Here is a 14,009-nt window from a genome sequence, read left to right as displayed (position 1 = left end):
AGTTCCGCAAGTCTAGCTCTTCTAGAATTGAATACAGCCTGGGCGTAGCGCGTTAAGGCTAGGTATGTGGCCTCTTGTAGTAAAGTTGACTCCTGATTGCAGGGGTTTCCTTGTATCTCTGTGAGGAATTGAAGTCTGGCGTTGTTGTAAGTGAGACACTCATACATAAGGTGTTCCCAGGACTCCTCTTCACCACAGTGGCAATATGGATTATTTTCTATTCCCATGACTCTCACTTTTTGCTGAAACGGTCCATGGCCTGTAATCAGGAAGGTGCTTTGCAATCCAGGCGAGTACCACGGAGGAGGCTTTGGGAAAGTGCGACTTAATGAGGGAATAAACCTTTCGGTGATTGTCCCTTTCTTATCCCATGTTTCTTTCCTGTTTGGGGTTATTTGCATGGTCCGACTGCATATTCAACTGTTGCGTTGGGATTCCCCTTCTTCAAGCGCTGGAAGAGACACCTCTTGACAACTTCCAGTTAGAGAGATAGGTATTCTGCAATGAATTCTAATGCAGGAGTGCTGATACAGTGTGAAAAATTTAAGGACCAGTCAGGTTTTCACCTGTAGCTACCCATAGGAGTGGCCTGGTTATGGGAAAAGCATACCAAAGAACCTCGTGAGGTATAGAAATGATGAAGGAAATAACATCGACACAACAACGGAAACAAAACGGTACAGAGGGACTTTATTCAAAAATGGCAACATAGCACTGGCTGCCATCATACAGATGCATGACTGCCAAATATGGAACATAGGGAAGAGATGGTCCTCAGTAGATATGACCACCCCTAATGTCGATGCAGGCTTTGCACCGCCTGTCCATACTTAGAACAATGTTTTTGAGAAGATCTTGCGGTAACATCGTCCATTCCTCTGTCAGCGCCATCTTAAGGTGGTGAACATTTTCTGGTGGGTGTGGACGTGCCGCTAAGCATCTCCCCAGAGCGTACCATATGTGTTCGATGGGATTGAGATCGGTGGGAGGCACGCCAATCCATACGAACAATGTCCTCACTTTGCAAAAGCATATCTACAGCTGCAGTACGATCGGGTTTGGCGTTACCATCCGTAAACACGAATGCGGGGCCAATGGCACCTCGGAACAGATGCACATGGGCAAGGATTACCTCAGTACAGTAGCATGCAATGGTTACAGTACCGCCTTCCTGTATATGGAGTTGTGCACGTCCATCCAAGATAACGCCTCCGCAGACGAGAACATCTCGACCGGCATATTGATCCCTTTCAGTGATGTTTGCGAGTGATACCGTGTGCCAACCTCTCGCCAGATTAGCTGACGTCCAGAATCGCTGCTGAGACTGAATCTACTCTCATCAGTAAAGAGTACCTTAATTAAAGATTTTGTGGTTGTATCCTTTAGAAATAGCGTTGGTCCTTAAGTTTTGCACACCAGTGTAGTACAGTACGCCAAGGTAGCCGATAGTAACATAAATCTTTGAATGGCTTCAAGCTTGAGCTTGTTCCTTTCCAGGATTGCCTTTTCACACCAGATGGAGGTTCTGTAGCACACAATTGGGAAATATACTACCTTATATTCAATGATAGAGCTTTATTCTTTAGGCCCTAATCCGCCTTATCATTGCAGTGTATTTTTGGATTTTAGCTGACAAGTATTTTTAGTGGGAGTGGAAGGATAAGTTGGTCTAGATACAGAAGCAGATACTTCATTTCTGTGCAGAGACGGATCGAGGTGTTGTTAATTTTCATCACTGGTGGTCTTCGGATTTGGAGCTTTTCTTTTAGAAGGATTGACTGTTTTTTTCACTGGAGATTGTTAGTTTGTGCATGGGGCAGCCCAGTCTTCAAGTTTTCCCAGTGCAAAGTTGGTTTGTATTTCCAATGTGGCTCTTGTACCAGAATGAACAGCCAGTACGAGATCATTGGCAAAGGCTAGGGGCTTGACCTCGCCGAAATTCGTCCCCAGGAACTCGTCCAAGACAATGGACCAAAAAAATGGCCCAAAGACTGAGCCCTGAGGACAGCCTCGCAGTGTATTCCTGGTGACTGTTTGGTATTTGGTGGTTACTTGCACTGTTCTATTCCTGAGGTAGGATTTTATACTATAAAGACTGCTGGACGTCTTGGTCTGCCGAAGTCTTCGAAGTACGCTGGGCCACAATAGTCGATCGAAGTCCCCAGCAAAGTCCACCATTATGGCTGTAGAGTATTTAGATTCTATCTAGGTAGCTAGGGAGATTAATCTGTGGACAGCATCTTCTGTACTGCAGCCTGTTTTAAATTGATGCAGAGATGGTAATTGTTGCGCTGTGTAGTAGTTGGTGAGACGGGAGAGCAGAGGTCATTCTTGGAGTTTGGCCAAAACAGAAAGCAAGGCTATTGGTCTGGAAGAAGTCGGGGTTTTATGTGGTTTTTCGGGTGTTATAGGATTAACTTGAGTGTTGCAACTTTCCATAATTCGGGAAAAGTTCCTTCAGCAAGGTATCTATTATATAAACTTAAGAGAGTTATAGGATTGTGTTCTGTGAACTTTTTTACTATGTCGCTCTCCAACAAGTCCAAGCCTGGGGTTTTACCCTCCTTCGTTTTGGCCAGGGCCAAATTCATCTCCAGGGATGTGAAGGGCGGTTCACTAGTATCTGATATGTATACCCTGTTTCTGTCAATGATTTCTTGTTGCTCCAGTGTCGGTGTCAAGTCATCAGTTGGGTAGATATTGTCCAGTATGTTGTTGAGAGAATCAGACCAAGAGTATGTCGAGGTTCCATCCGGCCTTAGTGTGATGTCCAAAACTTCACCCAGAGGTGAAGTTTTGGACATCACACTCAGACACATCACATTTGGATCGTTACAAAGCCTGTTTGTAACGATCTGGAATAAAATGTCCCATGGGTCGCCATTTCCCATTGTGGCAACTAGAGTTTGCCATGACTCCTTCTTACATCTGCGTATTTCTTTGGAGTACGCATTTTCTTATCATATGGTAAGTCTCCTGTGCCACAGATGGCTCCTCCGTAGCCAGGTGGGAAGAAGCAACAGTGCATAGCACATGCTTCTTGATTAGACCGGGGTTCGAGCCCGTCACCACCAAATACGGAGGATGTGGAAAGGTCAGGGAATGACCACCGCATATCCCGGAGCAATATGGCCTTAGTTGCTAATGCTCCTAAAAACCAAATAACTAACTAACCTCCTGTGCCACAGCTATTCCTCTGGGGGGAAGGTGGACTCTGGCTCGTTGAAATGTCTTCCTGGCTAGGTGGATTCTTCTGAGATCTCGCAAATTTGCGTTCCACAGGAGACCGCGTACCTGTATTGTCTTCTATGCGGGATGTAAGCGTCAGAGGCACTCCTGATGGCAACTGCTACCCTGGTAACGCATTCTTCAGATGTGAGTGTAATAGGTAGTAGGATGTCTTCCGGGAGGAACTTGGCCAATTCCTCTTGGAATCGGCCCAATCTGCGTTTCTGGTGTTGTATCTTACTATGTCACTACGAATTGGTGGTGTGCGTCGTTCCACATAACGAACAAGAGAGAAGGTGATCTCTCTGTGTTCTGACATTGTCCATGACTCTTGAACAGCCCAGTCGATCAGTTTACTTTCAGTGTCAGGTGTTGCTATTAGTGACATCAATTGTGCTCTCTCAGAGGGAGCTGCTGAAGGTGGAGAGGTGACCTGGACGATTCAGGATCCGCAGACCAGACGAAATGATGTAATCTTCAAGTCTTGTACCATTTCTGATTGGTGTTCTGTTTGGAGTTAGTCTGTGCCAGAGTGCTGAGCGGCAGTTAGCATCCATGCCTATGCCTATCAACAGTTGCCCACCTGGGAGGAGATGAAGTGCTTCCTGGATGATGGAGATTGCAGTAGTAATATCCTCACCCGGGTGAAAAGATAGTGAAAGAAGATACAGGGACCTGAGAGATGTCATAATCTGCGCACAGGCGCTGATGGTGGTGCATAATGGTACGATTTTGGCCACCGTTATTTCTGGACACGTGTATATGTAAAGGGCAGCACCAGGAACATTTGTTCAGCTCCGCCTCGTGTCTCTATAAAGAACAGAATCAACTGTGAAGGGCCAGAAATGTGTAGGTTTGTGTGCGTGTGTTCTGTTGTTCTGTTCTAGCCTTTTGACTACCCAGAAGCATCAGTCATCTGGACAAATGATTCTGGGTACTCGTCCACACCACGGGAAAGTGGACCAGTTCCAGAATAGCACGTACCCGTCTCAAAAGAGACTCTGGCCCATTGCAGAGGGACGACAACAACAACAAAAAAAAAAAAAAAAAAAAAAAAAATCCCACCCGTGGTGCAGGTTTTTAGAGGAGAAAAAAGGGGGGAAAAAAACAGAAAAGAAGGAAAAGGAAAAAACAGAAAAAAAAAAAAAGAGAGACGAGGAAAGGGAAAAAAATAAAAAGAATAATATACCTGAAAAGGTCGACAGGTCTTTAAATGGAGCTACCGCATTGGTTGTAAGTATATCTTTCCTTCTGGCAAAGACAGCAGCTGCAGAAGCCTGGAGTGCAGGCAAATGATGTGGGGTCAGAACAAGTTGGTCAACTTGATTTATGCTGAAGGATGGGACTTCATTTCTCAGCCTCATTCATAATGTCTTCATAGCAGGCACAGTCGTGGAGAAGATATTGCCAATTTTCTCTTGCTCCACAGAGACAGAGGTCAGTATTTAACAGGTATAGCTGGTGGAGTTTTTCGTTAAGGGACCCATGCCCAATAATAAGATATGATGTTTCCAGACTAATCGTAAACCATGAGCTAATCTTTTTCTACATCACAAAGAAGATATCCGGTAGGAAATTTCTGGTTACAGTGCCAACATTTGAATTGTCCCACCTTGTTTGCCAGACATTTATTAGCTTGTTTAAAGCATCGAGCCTTTTCCCTTTTATTATCTTCATTCAGTGATAGGTCTATATCCATGATGGAGGTAGGTATTCCTTTTTTGAGTCTGAGGCATAATCCTCTAAATATTACATATAGGTCTAATGGGAGAGTCCCTGCAATAACCTGGATTGCCGCAGTGGATACCGTTCGGCAGATACGATGTGTTGCTAATAGCCTTGCCCTCTGTGTCAAATTCGGTTTTTCTTTCATTTTGACGGTTACCACTCGAGGTCGGTTAGCTGACAATGCAACTGTATGATGTTTGTCTCTTTTTAGTTTTCATTTGTTTCTAGTATTCATGATTAAATACCGACATTACTCCACAAAGTAATTAGCATAATTTATGCGCACGGTTAGCTGCTATCAATATGATGCTTTTCAAGCATCAGCCAGCCGAACGATCCTTAAGAAGTTAGGGAAAAGTTTTTTGTGTCTTATGTGTAATAGGTTGGCTGCTTAGCAACCACACATTGTATAAGACCTTTTAGGAAATCTGATTCAATTAAATAAGGGCAGGATATCCAAAAAGTTGTGTTTAAATGCTTCGAAGAAACCAGAGCATGATATTTTGTTACTGTTTAGTACTAGAGTCAATTTCCGTAAAAAAGCCGGCCCATTAACGTTATTGTATTAAGGCTGGATTACATAAATTTGCAAAAGAAGCAGAAGAAAGATATTTCTTCAGAAGCATGATATTTTGTTACTGTTTAGCATTAGTCAATTTCCGCAAAGAAACCACACCCAATATTGTTAATGTATTAAGGTTGGGTTACATAATTTTGCAAAAGTAGAAGCCCGCAATCGAAAGATGAATGCTACGGACAGTAGCGAAAGTAACCAACACACTAACGGCTTCTAAAATATTCATTGATTTTATCATAAGCAAACATTGGTACCAGATGAACACTAAAAACGTTGCAGCACATAAACATAACGTCATCTCAGGCATACATAATTCATTAGTGGAAACAACTGAAAGCTAAGAAGGGACGAACGCAATAGAAATAGATTGTCAGCTGATTGACAATCGCGACAATTTCTTGGGAAAGTTTTTCTTGTTAAAAAGGCCGTTTAGTTAATTCCTGGGAAATTATAACATCCTGTAGAATCAGTATAAAATACTCTGAAATCCTAGCACTAGCAGTAGACTGAGATCACATATAATTTGTACTGAAATATCAAAAGCTGGCAAATCATGTAACTAGCGGCTTGATGCATTACCGTGGTAATGTAAATACTGTCTGCAGGTAGACAATTTACGCTTTAAAGCCTTTTAGTAACCTAATATAAAATTTGACCAAGTCTCTATGACACTATATCTTTTTTTTTTTTTTGTTGTTTGTTTTTTTCTTGTTCAGCTGTTTTATACGAGGGTTTCTGAAAATTAAGGTAACACATTTTTTTCTTAATAATAGTGAAAGGGAATGAGATAAAACGTGGTGAACAGACAGACCCGTTAATAACGTTCAAAAAGACTGCCAGTGCAGTGTTGCGGTACTGTCGCCTCAGCAGATTCCAGTTGCAAAATGGCGGCTATCGTGCGAGTGTGGTCGAGAACAGGTTCGTGAAGTTATTCGCTTTTTGCAAGGAAAAGGGTCTTCACCGAGTGACATTCACCGTGAACTGGTTGCTGCGTATGGCGAAAAGGTGATGACAAAGAAGCAGGTGTGTTTTTGCTGTAATGAATTTAAAGCGGGCCGTGTTGATATTGAAGGTCGACATCGGGCTGGCAGGCCTTTATCGAACAAGACGGAAGACAACATTTCGCGCATTAATGGCATCGTTCTTGAAAACAGTCGAGTGAAATTGCATAAATAATGAACGTGAGTAAATCTACTGTTCACGAAATTGTTCACGATGTCCTTGGCTTTCGAAAGGTGTGCTACTGCTGGATGCCCCGACAATTGTCGTAGGAGGACAAAGCAAAACGCATGGGGATGTGTCTGGAGAACCTGTTGCGATACAGCGATGAAGGAGGGGATTTTCTTGCTCGCATAGTCACAGCAGACGAGACGTGGGTTCATCACTTTACCTCCGAGAGCGAACAAGACTCTTATGACCTGGAAACATCCACAATCTGCTGTGCTCAAAAAAATCAAAACGGTTCCCAGTGTCCGAAAATTCATGGCCACAGTGTTCTGGGATCGTCAAGGCGTTCTGTTGGTAGATTTCTTGCCGAAGGGGTGAACAATCAATGCTCAGCTTTAATTTTTGCTTTTTGCAACGTTGGATGCAAACGGCCAGGACTCTTGACAAGTGGCGTGATTTTGTTGCACGACAACGCAACTCCACACACTGCCCACATCACTCTTGAGTGGTTGCGCCGTAATCGTTGGGAAACTCTGTAACATCCCCCTACAGCTCAAACTTAGCGCCTTCAGACTTCCATTTGTTCGGCCCTCTGAAAAAACATCTTTCAGGAAAGCATTTCACCACGGATGAGAAAGTTTATCAGGCGGTGCGATGTTGGTTATTGCGTATGGCCACGGACTTCTTCAGTACTGGTATTGATAAACTGATTCATCGTCGGGACAAGTGCATCAATAAAACTGCAGACTTTGTGGAGAAGTAGTGCATGTTCACTTATTTCTTGGTGTGTAATTTCAACTTCATATTATTAAACATCATCGAGAGAAAAAATGTGTTACTTTACTTTTCGGAAACCCCTCGTATAACTCCGATAATGCATTCGTAGACCATTGGCCATTGTAATGTTTATACAGTATTATTGTACCTGCAAAATAGCGAAATTCTCCAGTACGACTAGAAACGAGAAATAGCGCCCTCTCTTTAATTAACAATTAGGAGGAATCTAAATCACGTGTTCCCTTCTCGAACTCTGCTAAGAGAATTGGCTAGACCTATAGTGATAGTATTATTTGGAGAGTCCGGTATTATCAGATATTTGTCTGTAGACTACCCCCCCCCCTTTTTTTTTTCGTGAAATGTGCGATTTGCAATGATTGGAGTACAATACTGTTGAGAGAATAGAATTGCCTTAACAGAACTGAAAATTTCAATCGGTATCAGTGTACTACTGTCAGTTTAAATCGATTAACAGAATGAAGCATTTCTGGATTCCTCTGCAAAAACTAGTATGCATGTTAAACGTGAGTAAAAGCACAGATAACAAATGACGTATCCATTTAAATATACAGTGCAGTATATGTAGTATGTATGTATAGTACCCACAGTGGCAAGAGAACTTACATAAATTACAAAGCATAAAAACATAAATAACAAAGATATTAAGGACATATCATGCAAATATATATATATATATATATATATATATATATATATATATATTTGTTTTTTATGAAAATCACAAGCACGAGAGGTATTAGAACCGATAGTACTTAATACGGTACATGGATTGAAGGTTGAGAAGATAGAAGAAGAGGCTTGAATTTCTGTAGATTTAATTTTCAGTAAATACATATGAAGGAAAGTATTGAATTATTTGCTAATAAACAAAATGTATTCATCTGTAGAACATAAAATATAGTTTAGAAACAGAAACTGACTTGTTATACTTGAACTATATTTAGCGGTGTTGGAAAATGCATGTTATGTTCAATGTTTATCAGTAATGTGTCGTTTATCATAACGTGTTCACGTTTATCAGTAATATGTCGTTTATCATAACATGTTCAACGTGTTCACGTTTATCAGTAATATGTCGTTTATCATAACATGTTCAACGTGTTCACGTTTATCAGTAATATATCACAGTCGGAGTGTGAAGTTGTGAAAACAAGCTTTCTCCGACACGAAATATTTCATCTTAAATCACTTTCTTCAGCGCAGGAATGGTTCGTGGATTCTTTTGAAACACTCCGTCTTTGAGATAACGCTGGAGACAAAAAAAAAAAAAAAAAACCACATGGGTTTAAATCAAACGATATTGGAGCCCACGCCCGTCCTCTGCCATACAACTCAGGGTAGTGATTAGAAACCACTCTGTTGTCAGAAATTTCATTCAGGACAATTCCTGCAGTATATAATGTTGCCAGTCAAATCTTCAAACATTTCTCTACACCGTTTAAAGAGTGAAGATGTCGTAATTAATAAATCTGAAGCTTGTGAAACTGCACAGAAAATAAATATTATGATGAATAAAAAATATCAACTTGTATATGCTAATTAAAATTTATCTTTCTGTGATAGTATAAAACGATGCAGTTTAGTGATTTTTCATCAAGGCTTCTCAGTGTTTGTGGAAAACCTTTAGTTTTTCCCACATTTCACTGGAGCTAACATTTTATTTAATCAGTTACCATTCTGTATTATCAGTCAGTATTTTCAAAACCACTTTCCCCGTCTGCCATCTTTTGATCTAACTGGAATTAATCTGCTGTAGGTAAGCTATTCCTGGCTCCAGGTAGTAATTGTTACTCTTTTTTTATATGAAAGACTGAACCGAATAGATCTGCGATTTCCAAACTGGGAGGCGCGAACTAGTGCAAAAGGAGGCGCGAAAAGTTTAACAGAAATGTAATTTTCATAATAACATATATAAATAAAAAATATATACATGAGTTTAATAAACAAAAGCAAACCTTCAAAAAAATTGTTTCTGTTCAATCAAATGCATTGCTAGCGTCGTACGAAGTTTCTTACAGAATCGTGAAATGTAAAAAACCACACACAATAGGAGAAACTCTAGTTTTGCCGAAGAACTAGAAATTGCATAATTATGGATGTTTTACTTTAAGGGAGGCGCCGGGAAAATTTTACAGGTCAAGGGAGGCGTGGGCTCAGAAAGTTTGGGAAACGCTGGAATAGATCCAAACGCCAGTTCTAGGGAATGGAAAAGCTGCATTTTCTTGTTTGTATCCACGTGCATAAAGGTCATGACATAGCCGTGATAACTGTGTTAAATAATAATAATTATTACATTTACAATGTTGTAGTAATTGTTATTATATTTACAATATTGTAATAAGATTAGGCTTAAATATTCATTATATTGTAATCAATAAATTAAATAAGTTTTCATTGTTCACGTAGGTTTTTTTAAGACTAGACAAATTTCAGAAATTAACTACCCTAGTCCCAACTGACGTTGGTGATTTTTTTAAAAAGTACTTTAAATGTAATTAAAAACACGAACTGTACGTAGTATGATTAGCCAACAAAATAAAAGTTACGTTTGTAAGATGCTACTTTGGGAAATTGCAAGGACAAATACATGTATTATCCCTCTAGCTTGTGTTACTTGTTCCGCTTGTAACAAGTTATGTAATATTTCTACCAATGTCTAAGCAGTAAACAGTAAAAAATCAAAGAATTAGACAAAACAGCTAAAATATACTAGCAAGAAAGCGCCAGTAGTCACTCTGGGAAGCGCAACAGTACAGAATCCTATTATGATATGCATAACTGCAGCCCCAAAAAATGCAAGGAAACTGCATCCCTGCACAAACAAAAAAAAAAAAAAAAAAAAAAAGCAAATACTGGCACCCACTATTAGAGAATGCAGCAAATCAAAAGAAATATTGGGGGAACTACAGCAACATCTTCATCTAGGAGATCTGTCTCCTAGATGAAATTATGATAGGAAGGCGAAGAATTATTAGCTGTTTCTAGAAATGTATTAAAAAAAATGGGAGTTCTCTAGGATTTGTTTCCTCTGTATTTCAGTGTGTAAATTGTACATATATTTCCGCCGCTTATCTTTGGTCTAAATCGGCCTTATGGAAATTGTAAAATTCTTGAAATTTCTTTTCAAAAGAAAACTTTTTTTTTTTTGAAAAACTTTTCTGCTAGCAGTCACTAACCTTTTAATGGCTTTACAGAACCTGCATCATGCATCATTCATAGTGACTCATTCTTGGGTCACAAGCTTGGCTGTCAAAACGGCTTATTTTTGCCCATCCAACGTTATTGCTGCAGTCTTCCGACTGGAATAAGCACCACTTACAACATCAGAAGCACTATATCTGCGTTTGACGTCATAAAGTTGCGGCAAAAATGCGAAATTATGACTGGCGACGTCACTAGACAGCAAAGTAGAACTCTCGTCACAGAAGCACGTGATAAATTTGGAAACTGCAGATTTTTTACAACAAAAGAACTACTGCTAAGTTATGAATTAAGAAATTTTCGTGGTTGTAAAGAGGAAGCTTGTACAGGAAACACGCGAATATTAGTCAGTAATCTAATTTTCATGTTAGTAGAAGAAAATTTGATTTTAAATAAATAGAAATAGGTCTAATATTACTTCATTTATTTCGCAAGTCCGAAATATATGGGTCGATAAAGATATCATTATGTTTGTGTAACGCTTATTTGTGGGTTATTTGTTCTGTAATATTGTTAGTAGACAAATAAGAGAAGGCTAAAGAAAATCAACATAAAGATGCGACGTTTTAGCATAAAATACTTTATATGATAAAGCTTGCCTTAACAGCATATTAGCTACAAATACAAAAGCGTTTGTTTTTTTAGTTTATATTTTATTTGCTTTTATAAAATATTTGTGTAATTATTTTGTACGGGATGGCTTTTAAAAATCAATAACTCGAAAGCCAATCGCCAAAACAATTCCCATTATTTTCTAATGACTAATCAAGACGGAGGTTGTGCTTTCTACAATTGCCTTCAAAATTTATCCATTCAGGAGACCTCCTTAGTGCACAAGAACAGCCTACTTACAGGAACTCTCTCAACAAGGCATACAGTCATTGGCATTGTACCAACCTATCAGATTTAATACCCATAACCTCGATGGAAAGAATCGGAATACGGTTGATTTTTTTGTATGGAGAGGATCAAATTACACTAAAAACAAACATTTCTAGAAAAGTGACTACACTAACTAAATAATTACTGATTACTGTCAAAAGGTGAAATTGTGCAAATATCACTGACAAATGAACATATTGATAAAAATTGTAATATTAAGCGGGCCCCATACCTCACCTTGTTCTGTAAATTACCATGTTGGGAAGGTCCCACCACCATTCAGTCCCTAACTTATCTTTTTAGGATTGACAATTCCTCTTCAATTAAATCAGTGCCTGACATTGTCGACGTGTTTATGACTGGGCCTGACCCATCTATATATGCTGGGACCATTTTCGTGTAGTGATTTTTCCCACATTTCTCTGATAAGGGAGGAGAAAACAGAAATTCGGACATCAATTAGAAAGACAAATACCAAACGTCCTACACATGCATACAAATTTGTATATATCCTACGTATACATTCTTTCACACAACCTGCAAGGAAAACGAACTACAAAAAAGTTATTGAACCTGATATATGGAACAAAGGATCTAAGTTCGGGAATTTATCCTAATAGATACAAACCATGCATGCAAACAACTCGACAGTCACCCAATCAACGTGGTCAATAAATCATAAAGTTTCTTCTCCAGTGCTTCGTTTAGAATTGTAGAACCATTTCTAATAAGCTTCATGCATTGCAAGTCATTCTAATTTCACAGGTTTAGGTTTATTCATTAATTTGCCTTATTGAAACTTGTTTATCCAAAGTAAAGATATTGATTTCTAGGTCGAATTAGAAATTTATTGGAAACAGCAGAGGTGAAACGAAAGGAGGTGGTGTTGCTTTACTTTATTACACCTTCTTCGAGGTATACAGGGTGTCTCAAAAATACACGACATAACTTCAGGAATGAATTCCTCATATGTAGACATTAAAAATATTTTATATCAACATAGTTCCGGAAATGCTTGGTTCCGGAGTTATTAACCGGAATGTCATATCTCCCGCAGGTGATTTCCTTCATCACAAGGTACTGTGTGTATATATATATATATATATATATATATATATATATATATACACACACACACACACACACACACACACACTGTGTCGGGGTTGTCCCTAGGCATTTGCCCATCTCTACCTAGGTTACCTTTTTGACAGATGAACTGTAAATTGGGCCTGACGAAATAGAAATGAATTTAGAGATATCAAAACAAGAAAATTTGATTAAAACAAAATCATTTAAAATAATAATCAAAATTTGAATAGGAAAGAATAAATAAATATTATAGAAATGTCTGTGAGTTTAGTGTGTTGTTAATGTCAGGTCACTTTGCCACCAGGGAGCATCTGACACCAGGGCAACTGCTGCCTGATGTCCGTCCCCGGCACGAGGAGCCGGACCTGTATCTACTTTAAGAAACTGTTGTGCAAGAGCACAAATCCTCCGCACCCACCTGAGGAAGTGCAATACTGGTGGGTGGCAGCAATCCCGCTCCCAGGTTGCCCAATCCTGGGAGCCAGCAAAAAAAAAAAAAAAAGTGCTTGTTACTCCAATGGACACAAATCAGTCAGGAAACAATATCATCCAGTTGAAGGTCATAATAAGATCAAGGCAATGACACAATGAGTTATGCAACACAGGTAATTGGGTCAGACCCAACACCATGAGTCAGGTCTAGCCTAGTAACTAAACTTCATAACTCATAGATAGCAGCAAAGCTCATTAAGAACGTCTTATTATAGTTCTTTTAGTGAAAACAGCGTAGGAAAAATCCTGAAAAGCCCGAAAGCTCAATGCATCTCTGATGAGAACATGCACAGCATCCTCAGCCAACTCGGGAACCGTACACATGAGCAACTGTCTCTCCAAAGTATAATGAAAGCAATAGAACAACACATGTAACCATGACTCTTCTTCATCACAGGAACCGAACGGATCACTTTACTAAGATTCGACGAAAAAGCATCGCTCGAAGCGAGCCATGTCCAGTCAGTAAATAAGATGTATACATCATTGGAGAATATCAGGAAAGAATTGGTTTAGGGGTAGCAAAATCAGCAACAGGTATAAATTTCTTTGTAACATCACCATTCGCGCTGTTACTCCAGTGTGCTCTCCAAACATCAGATTAATCCAGATTCGAAGCTTTTCCATCTTAGGGTCATTTGTAGGATTTGTAGTAATATCCAAAAAATTAGTAATTAAGCTCTTCTTTAATCTATACATCAATCCACGGTATGCTATGTATAAATCCAAAGGGATAATTCCTATAATTACTTGTAGAGCAACAGTGGAGACAGTTCTTGGAGTTGTGAGTATAGACACAGAGACATAAGTCTCTGTAAGGACATTAATTTTAACTTGATCTTGA

General features: G+C 39.4%; 1 protein-coding gene across 1 annotated transcript in view; it reads right to left on the bottom strand.

The window, feature by feature from the left end:
* Positions 1 to 10,783, bottom strand: part of LOC150084744 (uncharacterized) — a 104,998-nt gene extending 94,215 nt beyond the window's left edge. Inside the window, exon 1 of the mRNA XM_090375482.1 lies at positions 10,675 to 10,783. The gene's annotated coding sequence lies outside the window, so the exon portion shown is untranslated. The remainder of the gene's footprint in view (positions 1 to 10,674) is intronic.
* Between the last annotated feature and the right edge of the window lie 3,226 nt (positions 10,784 to 14,009).

The sequence above is a fragment of the Mastigoproctus giganteus genome, chromosome 6, assembly GCF_048544385.1.
Source record: "Mastigoproctus giganteus isolate SK-2022 chromosome 6, ASM4854438v1, whole genome shotgun sequence".
Taxonomy (NCBI): domain Eukaryota; kingdom Metazoa; phylum Arthropoda; class Arachnida; order Uropygi; family Thelyphonidae; genus Mastigoproctus; species Mastigoproctus giganteus.
Note: the sequence above shows the minus strand (reverse complement) of the source record. Positions and strands in the feature narration are given on the sequence as shown.